Source organism: Sciurus carolinensis, chromosome 2 (assembly GCF_902686445.1).
Source record: "Sciurus carolinensis chromosome 2, mSciCar1.2, whole genome shotgun sequence".
NCBI lineage: Eukaryota > Metazoa > Chordata > Mammalia > Rodentia > Sciuridae > Sciurus > Sciurus carolinensis.
In genome coordinates, this window is record NC_062214.1 from 195,921,124 (window position 1) to 195,934,847 (window position 13,724).

The 13,724-nt window shown below is 37.5% G+C and overlaps 4 non-coding genes and 1 pseudogene across 4 annotated transcripts; all 5 read left to right on the forward strand.

The window, feature by feature from the left end:
- Nucleotides 1–503: 503 nt before the first annotated feature.
- On the forward strand, nucleotides 504–579 carry LOC124978470 (small nucleolar RNA SNORD113/SNORD114 family). Its single transcript, XR_007107477.1, has one exon. It is a non-coding gene; the product is annotated as a small nucleolar RNA SNORD113/SNORD114 family (small nucleolar RNA).
- A 2,991-nt stretch (nucleotides 580–3,570) lies between these two features.
- Nucleotides 3,571–3,645, forward strand: LOC124978468 (small nucleolar RNA SNORD113/SNORD114 family). The gene has a single exon (XR_007107476.1). It is a non-coding gene; the product is annotated as a small nucleolar RNA SNORD113/SNORD114 family (small nucleolar RNA).
- Nucleotides 3,646–5,620: 1,975 nt separating this feature from the next.
- On the forward strand, nucleotides 5,621–5,697 carry LOC124978465 (small nucleolar RNA SNORD113/SNORD114 family). Its single transcript, XR_007107475.1, has one exon. It is a non-coding gene; the product is annotated as a small nucleolar RNA SNORD113/SNORD114 family (small nucleolar RNA).
- A 2,856-nt stretch (nucleotides 5,698–8,553) lies between these two features.
- LOC124978464 (small nucleolar RNA SNORD113/SNORD114 family) lies at nucleotides 8,554–8,627 on the forward strand. The gene has a single exon (XR_007107474.1). It is a non-coding gene; the product is annotated as a small nucleolar RNA SNORD113/SNORD114 family (small nucleolar RNA).
- Nucleotides 8,628–10,583: 1,956 nt separating this feature from the next.
- Nucleotides 10,584–10,654, forward strand: LOC124978469 (uncharacterized; annotated as a pseudogene).
- The last annotated feature ends 3,070 nt before the right edge of the window (nucleotides 10,655–13,724 follow it).

Genomic DNA, 13,724 nt, shown 5'->3' on the forward strand with positions numbered 1-13,724 from the left:
CCCAAATGCATGCTTCATCTAATTAGATGCAATAAAGGTGACTTTATTTTCATTTTTAGTTTTGGGGGTGATTTTTAAAAGGCTGTAGTTGTTTAATTTATTTTCAGAACTGATTAGCTTTGTATCTTATTTCCACCACCGATGATTTGGACACTCCCGTTCTGTGTGGTCCTGAGTGATAACTGCGCATGGCACCGAGGGAGAACGGAAGATGCCGAGAGCGTTACCGGGTGGTGGTGTCATGACTTTTCCTTAGGCCACTCTTGGCAATTGGGCAAATGGAGTCCATGAAGGTCATGAAGGACAAGGGCCCCGGGCAGGTCTGCTGTGCCACACGGGTGTCATTGATTCCGCATCTTCCTGAAGTCCTGTGTTGAAGGGCTGCAGTCTATGAGGGAAGGGCAGCTCTGCAGGAGATCTGGTTCCTAGAATTTTGTGATTGTATTGCTCATTAACTAACGAATCAATAAACGAAGGATGATAAAAAGGAAGAAGGATGCGCTTGGACCAGTGATGAGTACCATGGGGTATCTGAAACAGGATATTTTGATTAAACCCATATGTATCTCTGAGGTCCATAAAGAGACACCTAATCATTCCTCCTTTGGAAATGAGTTAAGGTAAGGTAATGTTTCCTCGGGTTTCTATGCTTTTGGGGCTATATTTTCATTTTTTTTTAATTTTTTTTATTGGTACAGTGCTAGTGATCAAGTTCAGCAACTGCTCCACCACTGATCTACACCCTCAGCCCAGAGTTTACTGTTTGTTTAAATTAGAAAGTCAGCCCATCAATTAAAAAATGTGAAAAAAAGAGGGCACATCATACAATTCTTATAAAGGAATGTAATAAAACTTGTCTGAGACTCCCAACAAATTAAGTCAAGGCTCTTGCCATTTTGGCGAAGGTGCCGGTGGTCATTTGTACACAAAATCTCGTGTTCTATCTTGGTGATGGTTACTGACTGGTTATTTTGTTAAGGAAACAAAGTGCATTTATTCATATAAATAGTTGTTATATAACACATAATTGTGTGGCAAGCAGAGGTCAATCATCAGACTGTTTAATCTTTTCACTTTACTAATTTTTACTAAAGCGATAGAAAAAGAAATGGGTCTGTTGTCCTGAGGTCAATGACTATGGACATGTAAATACTGTTTCGTGTTGTGACCTGATGCCGTGACATTACAGATTTTGGTGTCTTTGAAAAGCAAGGCATGATTTTTTAAAAAAAATTTTGGTCCTTTTTGTTATACATGACAGTAGAATTCATTTTGATATAATTATATAAGCATAGGATATATCTTATTCTAGTTTGGATTGCATTTTTATGGATATACATGATTTTATGACTCCATTTTTTTTTTTAAGCCAGCAAACCATGTCATAATATGAGAATTCCTATCCACGTTTTTTGTCCACAACAAAAGAGAAACCAGGAGCTCTTGTAAGTTTTGGAAAGATGTACATGGAGTTTTAATCTGGTTCTTTAAAACATGAGGACATTTTTTAAAAGCAGGCTCCCTGCCACCACCCCATACCGCAAACCACATCGGAGATGTTATCACTCTCTAATCAGGGAAACCATTGCTCTCACTTCTCAGACAAGGAGCATAAAGACCCATGTGAGTAAGCATTAGAGTTGGTGCTCTGGGCACAGATGGCCTTTCTTCAAGGGAACCCCCTAAATTATTTCAATAAAATAATTGTTAATAATACATGAATTTAAAGAATGCCAGACACAGACTTGTGATTGGAACGTGTCATGAACAGAAGATTTCAAGTAATTCACCTCAGCCCAACTAAAGACCATGACTAACGAGATGGGGTGCCTTTCATACATTTAACCTCCCACTTATGTCTTTTCCGACCATCACTTGGTATAGTCTCTTATTTACCAACATGGAACTTGCTAACTCCTTGAGGCAGGATGCCTTGAAAGGTAGCCAGTGTCAGTTTTGAAAAGCGAGGGCTTTGTTGAGGGGTCCGTGGCTGCTGGTTGCACCAGCTCTGAGGAATAGCCAATCAGAAGTGAGGGTCTCCCTACAGCATGGCATGCTGATTGATCTGGAGGTTGGAACCAGGGGCTCCCTGTGGTAAGGTATCTCCTCTCTGCTCTGAGTGAAAAGGAGCAGCGAACCCAGTTTGGTTCCCTTATATCCTTTTGTCCTCAGTCTTCTTGCCATTACAGGGTTCTGAATGTATAATTATTATTTATGAATCAGAGGATGACTGAACTGGTTCAAGGAGGGATAAATACACGAAGAGATAGAAAGCCAGCAGGTCAGTGGTTAGCACTGGTGGAGGTGCCTGAGTCGACCTTCTGATGAAGCCCCCTGTAACTCCGGGGTTTCTTACAGAACAAGAGGTGGCCCGTATGTTCTGTAGACATTACCTAAGAGCAGAAGGTAGGATAATGCAATAGACTTGGCCCTGGGATTTTGTGGTTTGAAGATACAGAATGTATTATACCAAGTAAATCAATACCTATGTGAGTTGAGAAATGTACATGAAAGATTAACAGACCTATTCATGGAGCAATTAGTAGAGTACAATAAAACAAATATTGTTAGCATTATGACTTGCCATAAAGAAGTGCAATTATTAATCTGAAGTAAAACGAACAGTCTATAATCTTTTTTTATGTGAAGCATTATGATACTGATAGTAACAAGACTTTTTTTTTTCAATTTGCATTTTTTTTTTTAATTAAGAAAAGGGAAAATGTATCAGCCACTAATCCTCTGAATACTCATCTACTTATGAATGTTTATCTAGGCAGGTATTTGTAATGGTTATAGATCTTATTTTTGGGCTAGGTGGTGTACTCAATAGTATTTATCATATTATTTCAAATTAAAAGTTGAACACTGAACTAATGAAAAATTGCATTTTTGAATGAAAGTTTATTGCTACCTAGTTCTGCTTGAATAATTCATTAAAAATAAATCTAAATCTCTTCTAAATCTTTTCCCTCCCCAGGGTGAACACCGGTCTGCTGATTTAATCATTTAATCAAGAATTATCATCCTGAATGAGGAGCAGAGATGCTGATAAAGGTAAGACCCTTGGTTCATGATCTGTGCTTGGCTCAGTTTTTCATGGTTATTAGCCAAAGAATTTCAAAGTAATAAATGTCTTCATACATAAAACAAGTAAAATTCTCCAAATATGGAGCCGTAATGGGAATGTGTTAGGAAAACATTCCACATTAACACAACTGAAGGTATTTTAAAAGAAGATAGAAGTTATTTAAATTATTCTCAGGAGAGTTTAATATTATTCTTTATTCTGAAATCATTATGGTTGATTTCAGCATTCCCACGTGTGTTGAGATCCTGACTGGTACCGCCTTTGGACAGTCCACAAGAACACAGATGACCTGTGAGTGTCTCAGGTGATGGAGGGCTGTGGTGTTATTATTTTTCATTGAGCCATGTTTGCCTATGGACAAATTAAGTAAAATAAAGCCTTTGAGTGCCATTGAAGAGCTTTAACCACAAGGCAAACGGTCTTGTCTTGGGGATTTTGTGACTGTGTTGTTATTTCTGAGTAGGTGAATCAATCACAAATGGACCCATGATGAATGGCATGGGGTTTCTGACTCGAGGACAGTGATTAAACCCATCTGCAACTCTGAGGTCCATTGCCAGGAGGTACCGGTGTTTATCCCATTGTGGGGAGAAAGCCTACAGATTCTGGTTCTTTTGGTTTGGGGGTATGAATGACATTGTCATATCCATAACTAGTCATGAATAAAGACTATGGCAATGAGTGAAGAATAAGAAATACACACATGTGATGATTTTTTAAGAGATGTAATGGAACATGGATCATGATTAAAACCATTTTGAGATTCTTAGCCCCAATGAATTAATAGTTGAGTCTCTGTACAGTAGGACCATGTGGTCATCTGAACATAAGAGGCAGCGATTTTGTTCTGTGCCCACTGATCATTTTATTAAGAAAGTGGAAGAGCATTTACATAAATACGTTCTTGATTGAATATATAAGTGAGAATTTGGAGCAAAGATGAGACTTTTATACAACTGCACTTAAAATGAATGCAAATTTACTGTGCAGTTTTACTTAAGCAAACAAATTGATCCAATTTGCTACTTTTTGGGGTAATTACATAAGAAAAATGTAAATGTTATTCAGGGTACTTATCTAGTATAGTCGGGCTCACGTATAATGAATTACAATTCTAAGAGAACAAATTCATAAATTTGTGTCTTAATTTTTCAAAATGTTAGTATTCAAAGTGCCAGTGGAAAACATGTTATTGTGTATAAAGATCTTGATCATCTTATTATTTGTAACTCATATCCATTGGAAGGCGAAGATTTCTAGGCCTTTCTAGTGGTACACATAGACGTTTCTTATATTAGTGTTTCAGTTTTATCTTGATGGTTGTTTAAACTTCCAAGAGTTCTCTTACACAAATGATCTCATGAGTAAATTAATAAATCAGTTAGTGAATTAATAAGGTTCCACCTTGTACCATCAGCAAGAGTGTATCAGGAATCTAATCTCCCGTGTATCCAGTTTTGCGCAAAATTCAACAAAAAGAGGATCTTGGTCTCACCTATGTGGGCAGCAGTAACAGAGAGGCAATCCTAAGAGTTATTTTTGTTGTTTTCAAAGTTGGATTCAGTGGTGTTCATTATATTATTCTCAACAAAAATATTATATATACGTTAATAAAATATTTTCCTTTCTTCCAAATTAAAGAAATTAACAAATGTAAAGTAGTGCTCTCTTTTCCAATGTTCAGAATAGAACACAAACCAAGGTTTATGGTTAATTGATTGCTACACAAGTATGGTTTGATTAAAACAAGTAAATTCAACTATTCAATCCATTTGACCACTTGCTTTTTACTCTGCAGGGTAACATTCCACCTATCCCATCACTGTTTTCCTGTGAAGTCCTTCCCTTTCCCCTCTTTGGATAAGGAGAGAAGATGTCTATGTAAGTACAAATCAAAGTTCATGTTCTTGCTAGGGTAGGGCTTGATCGTGTATGCGCAGAATTATTTAAAGGGATCAGTTCAAAAGTGGTCATGCATTGACCAATGGTGAGATTTTTATAAATTAAGATTATGTTTGATCCAATTCAGAACAATTTGTTCTAAGGTTAGAACGAAAAGACGAAAGGCATTTCTGTCATATTAAGAAATTTTAATATGTAATTTTGCTTTTATACCCCAATGGATTTAAACACTTCTCCCTTGATATTGTTATAGATTCTTAACTCATTGAGGGGAGTAGGGAAGGAAATGGAGACTCTATTCTTTTTCATTAGCTGTGATATAAGTTGGTAGTTCATTGCAGCATCTTGAAAATATGGATGTACTTTAAATGAAGGCAGCCCAAGCATGGACCAGCAAATCAGAGCAGATGGATGTAGTGCTTGGGGGTGGATTAATTCATATTTGCATCTCTGAGGTTTATTGCAGAGATTAAAGTCCCCAGCTCTTTGGGGGTGTGAACTTTGACAGACATAATTGTATCTTCAGGACCCCCCCCACCCCCGTTCATGGCCAGTGATCATCTTATTGGAGAATCAATGAATAAGTCAGGACTATTAACATTGAATAAAAGCACAGAATACCACGTCTGGATCCATGATGAGTATGCGTGGGGCATCTGAATCAAATATTTTGATTAAACCCGGTCTATCACTCTGAGGTCCATTCTATCTATTCGAAATGTGCTTATAGAGGAATTTAGAAATATTCAAGGGGACATTTTTTTTTGGTTTTGTTTTGGTTATACTGGGGATTGAACCCAGGGGCACTTTACCACTGAGCTACTTTCCCAGCTCTTTCTTCTTCTTCTTCTTCTTCTTCTTCTTCTTCTTCTTCTTCTTCTTCTTCTTTTTTTGCGGTGCTTGGGATTGAACCCAGGGTCTTATGCTTGCAAGGCAAGCATTCTATCAACTGAGCTACATCCCCAGAAAATGTTTTATTTTGAGACAAGGCCTCTCTAAGTTGCTGAGGCCTCCGACTTCAGATCCTCCTTCCTCAGCCTCCTGAGTTGCTGGGATTACAGGCATGTGCCACTGTACCTGGCTTAGGGAATGTATTTTTTGCTCTTTTGTTTTTCATGTGTATAAACTGTATTATTTTAAGTAAATCAATGCATGGAAAAAGACAAGGAGGGCCATAACTTATCTAATAATGAAGGGAGCGAATGAATCAAGGATTTTTTTATTGTTCATTTCTAAAATTTTGAGTTCAAATAAAGTGGGTGCTGATAGAGTTGCTCCCCATGTTGTTTTTGGGCTAGTGGTGAGTTGCTTATTGCATGTCTTATTTTAAGCTGTGGCACACAATTTATATAATTAAATTTTGTATTTGACATAATAATATGTATTATGTCATAATAATATTTATTATTATGTAATGTCATATTTATTATTATATCATAATAACATAATAATATAATAGCACTTATGCCATAACATAATAATATAATATTTATGATTATGTCAAATACATTGATATACATATCAATTATGTATATTCCATAATAATTCTAAAACCAATAATTCTGCTAAATTCATTAATATAATAGTATTTTAATAAATAGTTATTGAAACATGGAAAAATCCTAAGCAAGAAATGTTAAAAATAAATAAAAATAATAAAAGTATGAATATAATTACCACAAATCCTCTTGTTCAATGATTTTTATTTAGAGGAAAATTATAAATGCGTTTTTAACTGATTTTGATAATAATTGAATGTGGAGATGGGAGCTTGCCCATTGTACTTAGGGTTTATGTATATTGCTTTTTTTTTTTTTTTTTGGTACCAGGTATTGAACCCAGGGGCACTAACACTGAGCCACCTCCCCAGCCCTGTTTTGTATTTCATTTAGAGACAGGGTCTCACTGAGTTGCTCAGTGCCTCACTTTTACTGAGACTGGCTTTGAACTAGCGATTCTCCTGCCTCAGCCTCCTGAACTTCTGGGATTACAGCGCCCACTGTTCCTGGCTTGCTTCTGTTTTTATAATGAGTGAAAGAATAACATCACAATTCACTATTTAAAAAAAAAAAAAACAAGCCATGGCCCAGTAAGAGACACCTTGCCATTTGCATTTAAAGTTCAGTCTTTGGTCATACTAGCCACTTCCCAAGTGGCACGTGCATCGTGGCTGCCATATTGGGTGGTGCCGACAGAGAACTTCTGTTATCACTGCAGAAAGTTCCCTGAGGGAGAGAGGGCTGGTATAGAAAGTGGCAGGAAATGGTGCTTAGTTTTAGGTAGCAGGTAAATTATTAATTATTGTTATATTAATGAAGCAGTAAATATAGTAATTAAAGTACAGTGTGACCCATTGTCTAGATTGTGCCATGAAACATGAATTCAAATTCATCCTATTTTGTAAAAGTTTTCTTCATTAAAATATTATCCGACCTTGGTGGGTATGTTGGTGCATACCAGTTATCCCAGCAACTCAGGAGACTGAGGCAGGAGGATTGCAAATTGGAGGCCAGTCTCAGCAATTTTGTAAGACTGTCAGCAATTTAGGAAGAGTGTCTCAAAAATAAAGGTCTAGGGATGTATCTCAGTGGTAAAGAGTCCCTGGATTCAATCCCCAGCAAACCCCCCCCCCCCCCCAGATTATCTGGTCTTTTGGCTGTAAGGTAAGATTATCTAGATATTTATTAATCATCTTTTTTATGTTGGGTGATAGAGTCACAGAATTATATGTATCTTTCATACTAAAAGTACTTCAGTACATGAAGATAACATCACTGCTGGATTGACGATGATTGTGTGATATAAACCAATGATTGTGATTAATCAAATAATGCAGAACTAAACTTTATTTAAAAATATTAAAATATTATACTTTTTGTTTTCTTGGAAATCTGTCTTTTCCTCCTGAATGAGCACAGTACCATGGATTTGGTCCTTCTCCCACGATGAAGACCTTGACAGTTTCTGTAGGTAAGGACCAATGTTAGTAACAATCCTAGTCTCTGTTCTCTGTTCATATGTGGTTCTTGAAGTATGGGACCAAAGACTGTAATGCACAAAAATTGAATATAGGAAGTATGGACCTGTCGGAGAAATGTGTGAAGGGTCAGTGAGCAGGATGAATCCTTTTAGCTCAACTTAAGTAAAACGATAGAAGGAATTTAACTTCCAGAACTGTTTGATATTCTGCATTGTTCGTGCACCATGGCTGGCTTGGATCTTCCGTAGTGGTGGCGATCCTGGCAGTTAACTCTTGGGGGAGGCTCTTAACAGGTGACACGTATCATTTGGGTCCTTGTTGTGGGGCACTGTGTGGATTCTGATTGCTCATTATATCATCTTCAGTGAATGTGGCCCTCATGGATCATGGGTGCGGATGGTACCAATGTGAAGCCAGATTCACTGAATACTTCACAGGATTGGCACTGAGCCCTCGACTGTGCACTTTGTGGGATTGTGTGTAGGGACATTTCGTAGTCATACCAAGGATCTTTTCTTTTGAGCCTGTCACTCATGGGGAAATGAAGGAATAAGGGAATGGAGAAAGAGCATGCCAAGTCTGGACCAATGATGAGATTGGAGGGTGTCTGAATCAAAATTTTTGATTAAAGCCATCTGGAACTCTGAGGTCCGCTTTAAATAGTAGCCTCCTGTTCTCCTCTAGGAAAATGAGCCTAGGGCAGATGCTCAGACTCTTCAGGTGTCTTGATTAGCAGTGTTTACACTTTATGGGAATAGACTGGGTTTATAAGTAATTCAGTGCATGAATAAATAAAGAAATGTAGAGATGGGTAGATCTAGAGAGAGCCGAGTGTGGTTCAATTCCATAATGCACTGTGCTTTATTACTGTATATTTCTATAGCCAGTGCTATAGAAACTCCACTGCTTTATATGAACAAAGCTGTTGCTTTATTGGAAAGAAGTATGTGACTGATGTATGTAAGACCTGATCTAGTATTTTGATGTAGGGTGTTGTTTGTTAATTGTTTTTGCTCAGTGAAAGGAAAATCACATAAATAAATAATAGAATAAGTGGTAATGTAATCGGAGAAATGAATGCACATTTTCATCTTGAGGATATACCTATGAAAGGAATTATTATTAATCGAATTCTGAATTATATTAGAAATAAATAAAACCATCTGTTTAATTTGATTTTTGATTTACATATGCTAATTGTATACATTGTAAGTTGCCCAGGCAGCTCTTGAACTTGTGATCCTCCTGTCTCAGTCTCCAGAGTAGCTGGGGTTTCAGGTGCATGCCCCCATACCTGGCTCACATCTTAATTTTTAAGAGTGGGCAAAGCATGGCCCAGGAAGAAGTGAAAATGACACTCTTCCTTGTTTGAGTGTGGGAGTGTAGGCACTTGAACATGAAAGCCAGCTCTGCCCGGGTGGCTCTTGAGTTTACCACTGTGTGTCTGTGTGTCTGTGTGTGTGCATGTGAATAGATGAGCAAACATTCTGTGGCTCATTGTATAAGCAAATAAGTAAAACAGTGGATGATAAAATTAATATGTAAGTAGGGTCAATACAGATTGTTGGTGAGGACAGGCAATGAACCAGGAATTTAAAGTCATGCATTTATTTTTAAGACTACATTAAAAAAAATTATCTGTGAGTCAGGGTCTGTAGACATATGTGTGCAAAAGTATTAGTTCTTGCTTTTGATTGATCAATTTAATAGTGTTAATCTTATTATTTAAAATTAATAGGTCAGTAAATAAAAAGGAGTCCTTTAATAATGAAAACTGGACTTGAATCCACAACCTGCTATCCAACTTCATGTCTTTTAAAATATCTAACCCTGTGCTGTTTATTCTTTTAAAAATTGATATTTGATGCCACAGAATGAAGACCAAGGCTGATTTATTTAGTCTCTACTGAAGAAGATCTTGCTGTTGCCTTTGTGAGTAAGATACCCAGTGACTAAAGTAAGTAATAGCTAACATTTTGTCAATTTGGTTGAAATTCTCATTAGTGGCTTATTGAATTGCTTGAATTAAGCTACACATGGAAGAAGGATTTGTTATGAATCTAAGTTAAAGATTGATCCAGTTAACCACAGTCATAGTTAAAACACAGAAGACAGTCCACTCATTTTCAGAGCTTCAGTAATAAAGTCTAGGGTGGCCATGTCCAGTAGGGTCTCCTCTATCCATACGTGGCCATTTGTGTTTTGAATGATTGGAGTTAGATGAATTCTTGCGTTCTGTCTGCCAGTTGCTTTAGTCCTCTGTGCTCGGGGGCTGTGTTAAGGAACACAGCTGAGAGCATATTTAGAGCATCACACGAACTCCTCTCGCAGCTCCTCCTTGAGGAGGAACACAGGGCGAGAAGGACACGTGGAACAGGCCAGCTGTGGGTTAGGGTTAGGGTTAGGGTTAGGCCATCAAGAGACCCTGTTGAGGTAGAAGGCCTAGTGTAGGGAAACCACCTCTAACCAGATCCTGGTAATATTCCAGGTTGTTGTTCTTAGATTTTTTTTAAAAAATATTCATGACTATTGATATTTTTTAACTCTAGTGAAGCAGTGCATAGATCAATAAATAAAGGTAGAAATTAAGAAAGAGATGGTTTATCATCCTGAATCAATGGTGAACACCCGGGGTGTCTGAATCAAGGATTTTGACTAAACCCTGTAACTGTGAGGTCCATTGCAAGAAGATTGCTATTTGTTATCTCTATGGGAAATGAGCTTATTCTAGGATTTAAAAATAATATGGATAGTGTTCTTGGGCTTCTGAGTGTGGAATATATTATTTTCAGTAAAACAGAGCATAAATAAACCAGGAAACCTACAGATGAATGCAGAGGGAATGGATTATTCCTGTTCTAAATGTGAGTCTTGATAAAGCAGTGAGAGACATCAGTGACACGTTTTAGGAGAACCGTTCCAGGGACAGAGACTGATCAGAGCTGTCCCTCTGGGGTAAGGAGCATTGAGACAGTGGATGCTAGAGGCTACGTTGTTCTATATTATGTTGTTTTCTCTTTTATTAAGAAAAGGGCAAAATATTTACTTAACTTCGCTATTGATTAATTGAAAGAGGGCTTAGGTAGGGATCTGTGTTGAGCCTGTCACATGACCAGTTCTGATTAATCTGGTGATCTTCATTGTGTTTAACGTCAGTTCCTTAGTTGAATTAAAAAAAAAATGATAAAGACGATTGGATCTTTTTTCTGTGTCTAATGAGCATCTAGAGAGGCATTAATATTGTGCAGTTCCTGTGGAGTCACAGAAATAATGGTCTCATTATCAATTTGAAAAAGACTAAGTTAATGCCTCAGTTAATCATTTAATAAAAACAGCAAATCATGGACCAGAGAGGGCCCTGGGTTATGAACTAGGAGTTCAATCAGTTCAGTTCCACACACATGCTCCAGATAATGAAAACAGACCTAGGACCTTGCATTTTTAGAATGATGGTTACATCTATGTATTTAGATAGAATTTCCCTGTTTTGACCTGTGGATGCAATTTCCTTAACAATGGAATAGCTTAATGACCTCACATGTACCTATATGAGTCCCGTGTGTTCACGTGCACATGGATCATGGCTGAAAATATGCTTCGGTCCCGGTCCTGCACCAGGACTCACTCAGAAGGGCCAGCACCTGTCTGGTGGGCAGGGGTGTGCAGATAGACATGGGAGGTAGTCAGGGTTCTCATTCTTTTGTCTGGTGCTCATTATAGTAAATTTAATATTTATTTATTTAATATTTGCCCAATCAGTGAGTTCATAGATATGCTATCCAGGTTTAAATGTATGCCAAGCTCTGAGGTTAATGCTGATCAAATACCATTGGCTTGAACAGAATTAAAAAAATCTGTCTATATCCATCTATCTATGTAACCTGCCTTTTTTCTGTTCCCTTTCTATTCAACAGAATGGATGCACAGAGATAAATCTTTCTCCAGTGAGGAAGGTTTTGGTTGTTATCCTTTTGAGTGATGAGCTTAGAAATCTATGTAAGTAACAGATTAATTGATTCTGGTTTTATGGTTTATCATGGGTGTTAATTCTGTCATTGAGAGGGAATAAGTGGGTACATATACAAGAGAAATGAATGAAGGTCATACCTGGGCTAATTCATCATATCTTTGGTCCATTAAGGAGAAAGAAGCAAGACCATTCTATTTTCATAGTTAATTTATTTGTGAATTAATTAATGTAACATTCATTATTCAGTATTATTTCTGAGTGACAGTTGATTTATCCTCCCTCTGCTTATGAAAACATAGTTCAGTCACATTCCAAGATGTAAGATATTGTCAGCACTGCACGTGTGGAGTGAAATGGTGCACTCATGCTTGTTTTTGTCATATCCTTAAAAATGGGTGAAGTAGCCAAAAGATGATCCAGCCCTGACTGGTGAGGGTATGGGACTGATATGAAGCAAGGGTGCTCTTTAATTACTGATCCATAAAACCGAGTCTGTTACTTAAAGAGAACTATTTACTAGGTACTCCTCTCTATAAGAAATTTATTTATTTGTTTGCAGTACTGGAGATTGTACCCGGGGCTTTGCACATGCTAGGCAAGTACTACACCCCTGAGCTGTAGCCCCCGTCCAATAAGAAACTTCAGTTTCTTATTGTTGGGTTTTATGATCCATAAGTATTGATTATATTATTAGTGGATTTGAGCCATGAGCAAATGTATGAGTGAAGATGATGAAGAATGCTGAACAGGGACAGCGCTGGGTTTTTGTTGGATATAAACCAAGTTTATGGGGCGTCCAAATGTGGTCAGTGCCAAATCAGTATCATTTATACCCATGAGGACCCCTGTGGCTGAGAAGCATATAAACAGATCCCAGTAATAGGCATTGTTCTTATTTTTCTAATAGGGTGATTTGGTAGCTGTTCATTTTATTACAAAAAAGGAAAAGAAAAAATGTCAAATAAATAAATGAAAGATTCACCTAGTAACTAAGGAAAAGATGACCAGACAGTACAGGGAAGACTGGTTTATGGAACAAAAATGATGATTTATCCTGTTGGTTGCAACATCTGCCCAGATACAGAAGACTCTGGCTTCCTGTGCCGTGGGTATTACAAATGCAGGGAGAAGCACTCATTTATTTTACTTCTGCATTGCTGGTTTGTTTACCCCATTGATTTTTCTTTAGCAGTGTGAATGCATGATTAAATTAATCAATGAGAAAGTACATATAGCATAAATACAGATGCTCACCAACTTACACATTTCATCGACAGAGGTAACCATGGCCCAATGGTGAGACTGTTCTATCAGTCCTTTAGACTAATTAGATTTGAGAACATTCCATATTAAAAGTAGACAAACATTGTGATCCATATAGGAAGGGCATCAATATAGCTGCTTATAGTAGATGTACTCTTTCTCTTGCCTTTGCTGATTAATCTTATTCATCATGCAATTAAAAAGTATGTATGAGAAGATCCTAAGCCAATCATAAGCCAGTGGCAAAACTCTGTCACATCTCAGGGACTTTAATTCTTTCATTCATATATGACATCCACAACACAGAAAACAACCACAGAGTTTCCTTCCTTCTGAGATGAGTTTTCTGTGTCACAGCCTGAATGCCTGACAGCTGGTTTCATTAGTCTCTGGTGATGGGGACGTGGACGTGTGCCAGTATGGATGTGTTGTGCAGAGCTGACCCCAGTAACTCTCAGTCTTCTCATATCTGAGCACAAAACTTCTGTCAGGTTTTGAGTTAGAAAGTTGTGATTTTA